Genomic DNA, 4,484 nt, shown 5'->3' on the forward strand with positions numbered 1-4,484 from the left:
AGGTGGTTATGAGGAGATATGATAGAGATGTTTAAGATAATGAAAGTAAAAGATAAAATAAGTGCAGATGAATTATTCAACAGAATTCAATGAATTATTCAAGGGCACTCGGTAATAGGACCAGGGGCCATAGCCTGAGAGTAAAGAAGAGGCGCGTTAAGAAGGGAGTAAGGCAGGGGACTTTCACTCGGAGGAGTTAATGCATGGAATGGTCTTCCTGGAAAGGTAGTGGCAGCAGAAACAGTAGATAAGTTTAAATTAGAATTAGATAAGTACCTGGAAGTTATGGAGATAGAGGAGTACAGGGATGTTGACAGGACTTTTAGGTAGTTTGAGCATTGAGGGGTGATTGTGTGCATGTGTACGGCATGCTGTTGGTGGGGGTCTGGTCAAGGGGTGTTGTGTGGTTGATGTTGTATTTTTTACCCAAGCGAATGCCCCTCCCCTGGGAGAAAAAAAAAACACAAAAACTACAAAAAACACTTAATTAAAAAAAAAAAACATTTTGCAAGATCTTATTTTGATCTTGTGTGGATAAATTAATGTGGTGTTGAAGTGGCGCAGGCATGATGGGCTGAATGGCCTCCACCTGTGTCCAATTCCCTTGTGTTTCCTTGTGCTTATTGAATATGAGGGATTAGGGGAGAGAGAGGCTGTGGCTCCCATTCCAGGGGAGATACGATCATGGGAAGCACAACTTAAGGTTAGGACATGGTCACGATGCCGCATGGCCAGTTTAGTCTCGATCTGGTTGTCAGTTTCCGAGAAGAAGATTTTTGAATGAAATATCAATATTTAGGGTGAAACCATGGATGACGATGGTCATGGATGAAGTGATGTGGTCAAAACTTCATGTCTCAGCAAAATAATTGAGTTCAGCACAGGAGAAATGAGGGCTGTTATTGTTTGTAAAAAATCTAATGGATTCATTGAGTGTCACGTTGAGAGAGTAAAACCCATCCTCTGCAAGTCAAAAGTTGCAGGAAATGACTTCACCTTGCACTGCTATCTTGGTGTTCCATTCCTGTCATAACTAATGGGCAGAAAACTAGAAACGTCAAATCGGTATTATGGATCATACTTGTCAATACACACAACAATGGCAATGTCGTCCACAAAGAGCTGGGGAGATGTCACCACTCAAAGGAATTCTCCTACAATCAACATGCTAGGGCACATGTTGTCCCTCGACCCTAGACAACATGTTTGTATTCAGAACCAGAACATCTATTGTTGGGAACCAGCCACAGTAATCAGCCACAGTAAGCCACAGATGGCGCCAGGTGTGAAGAACCGCATTCGTACCTGCTCACATCAACAAATGGTCGAACACTCTGGCACAACCGGAGTGTTTTGGGGCTTTACCATCAGCTCACCAAAGTTACCACACCAAACTTTTGGGCTTCACCAATCACCATCCGCCATGATCTTTTTGGGCAAAACACATAACAAAGTTGGCCTCGAAAGCCATTCGCCAACTGGGCATCCTCCGTCATGCAAAGTCTTTCCTTGGCAAACCTGAACTTTTATCTGCCTGCAGGGCGTTCACCTGCAACTTGAAGGAGTACTGCTTTCCCCAATGGGCTGGTGCCTCTACCTCACTCCTTGCTCAGCTTGACGCCATGGAAACCAAGGCTTAAAAATCCCCAGAATTTCCTGCAATGAAGCTGAATCTCTGAGCCTATCACAGACAGATCAATGGTCTCTGTCTTCTAGCACTTCCTTTCTGATGTTGCACACTCTGCTCTTCCCATGCTCTATGCCCCCAAGGTTTCTGCACAGCACACATAGCCCACTATCACCCTCCTTCTAATGAAACTCACAAAGTCAAGACTCACTGCTCACCCCCACTCATTCGTTCATCTTTTTCCCCAACTGCGGAACCAGCTTCCTCAGTCTCTTCAATCAAATTCTTCCCTCCACGTCTTCAAGACAGCTGCTCACCACCATTTCAAGTCATCCCCTATCCACAACCATTTTCTTTTCTACCCCATTTACACTCTCCAAGCCTCTGTCTTTCCGAGTTCCCAGTTTTTCCTTCCGCTTCTGTGATTGAGTGTTTGTGGATCTATCCATCTTGTTCACCCCCTGTGTCCTCCCCTCACCCTCCTTCTTCCCCACATCCCTGATTTCTCCAAGATCCCTCTATTTTGTCCCTCAATGTTGCTGTGGGTGTGCCCGTCCCTCCTTCCGCTCTTCCTACTATTCCTTTTGTTCTGTTACCTTCTGATCCATTCTGTGTTCTAGCTCATCCACGACACTCGACACGCTATACAAAAACACCGAATTCACATTCAAGAGTTTCCGACACCATCGAGATCCCTCTATTTTGTCCTGATGGCCACTGTTTCTCTGGGTTTGTTTCTAACCCGAACAGTTCTACAATCCATGTGTTGCTCACTCTAGAGGGGTACAAATGATATCCAGTCCACGCAATGACAGCTCCCCATCAGACTACTTGAACAAGAATTGTGAACCCACTATGAAAATATAAGAACTGTCAAAGCTTGTCCAATGTTCCCGCATTCTGTAAGTCTTGTGGTCATCGTTGCCTCATTCTGGTCCTCTTTCACACTCACAGAACCCCAAACGACCGTGTCTACCAGATTGGTGGTGTGTTCCATCAATAAGCAGCTTGCGCTATCGCTTTCCAAGCCAGTCGTTCCGTATCAAGTGCTTTGCAAATCGCTTGCCGAGTGACTAGACAAGTGGAGCAAGCGATTAAGAGAGGTGTTTCGTATGTTCGCGAAAATGGCCGCCGTAGTTGGATTCAAATCGATACTACAACCAATGTAGTATCGGGATTGGTATATTCTTCCCTCCATGTCTTCATTCTTCCCTCCATGTCTTCATTCTTCCCTCCATGCAGAAACAAGATGGAGAGAGCCACAAACTCGGCAAGTGGAGCAAGCAAAAATGGCCGCCATGGTTGGATTCAAAATGATACTACACCCAAATGGGATTGGTATACAACAAATCCCATTTGGTTATCACCTGGTGTTGGCTTAGCGGTTAGGGTGGTGACTTGGGATTCGTGGGTCCTGAGTTCAAGCCCCATTGGCTGCTGAATTAACACTAGGGGGTTGACACGGCTTGTCATCCTTTCGAGGTCTGCGAAATGAGTACCACTACCACCACGACCAGCCAAAAGGAGCACACGAAGGGAAGGGGTATTGACGGATTGATTAAACCTGGTATTGGTGTGGTGCAGGCACGACGGGCCGAGTGGTCTCCTCAGGCGCCTTAATTCCTTGTAAAATCTTGTAATGAAATGCTGAGGCCTACCCCTTATGTATATGAGTGCAGTCGTCGTATTAATGAAACGTGCGTGTGATACTGTAATTTTTTTACTCTACTTTTCATCCTAATTCTTCAAGACCTACAAACATTTGAAAGAAATGTATTGAATTAAATGGCCAGTGGATGTAAACTTTCCAGGTTTATTCGTGGTCAACAACAAAGAACGTCCAACAACCAATATGCAAAACCGCCTCCCAAAATGCACAGCGGTAGGTGTATAGATAAGTTTGGCAAGGAGGCTCCTCCTTCTGACTCCGCATTTATTAATGTTTCATTCCCTCTTCCTCATACTCTTCAGCCACAGCGAACACAATAAATTAGTTTGGGGGAAGTTATTGTCACAAGAGGACCAAGTAAAACTGTAAGCGACCGCTCGGACAACATTTGTTCGAGTAACACGCATTAAACTGTATTATAAGACCGGAAGGATTATGGGTATTCATGTTGCACGCACCATCGTGTCGCCACCACGCAGCCCCCTTCACTTCGCACACGCCGCCATGTTGCTAGGCCCAGTGAATGATACACCGCGACCCGCGTTGCGTTATGTTCTTGTGAGAAAGTGTTCACATCGACTTTCAACTCAAAATTAACATTCAATATTAAAGATCGCTCCCCTCGTCGAAATATATCTGCTCCGAGTGGGCCTCCCAAGATGGCGCTTGGTGGCGACAAATTCGCACCGCTCCACTCATACCAGTAATCTTCCCAGTCGATGTGGCAGTTCAATGGCGCCCACGAGAGCATCGTTTCCATGGAGACCGCCATGTTGTTTAGCGGACTCTTTTTTTTTTACCCCATTAATATAATTTATCTACACTTGAAAGTATTCCTTGTGCTTAAAGGACATTACAAGGTTTTCCGCTTTCATTTTGGTCACGGGACCCGAAAACCCGGGGGCGTGGTTCGCCCAAGAGGATGTTATTGTGATGAATGTGTCGAGTCAGTCAAAAATAAACCAATCATCCTCTCACGTTGTTGCTTATATCCGTCAACGTCGCAACCATACACCTAGGTGGTGTAATGCGTGACAGTAATTTTTTTTTTTTTCCTCCCCCCAATATTTTGTTAATTTTATCCTGAGTTAATGGTATCTTGTTTTTATAAACCTGTGCACTGATTATATGAATATTAAAGTGATTAATTAAGAGGTTAATCAGCCGAGTGAAAGACTGTCCATTGCA

This window comes from Eptatretus burgeri, chromosome 2, assembly GCF_056783735.1.
Source record: "Eptatretus burgeri isolate ZD-2024b chromosome 2, Ebu_testis_v1, whole genome shotgun sequence".
NCBI classification, from domain to species: Eukaryota; Metazoa; Chordata; class Myxini; order Myxiniformes; family Myxinidae; genus Eptatretus; species Eptatretus burgeri.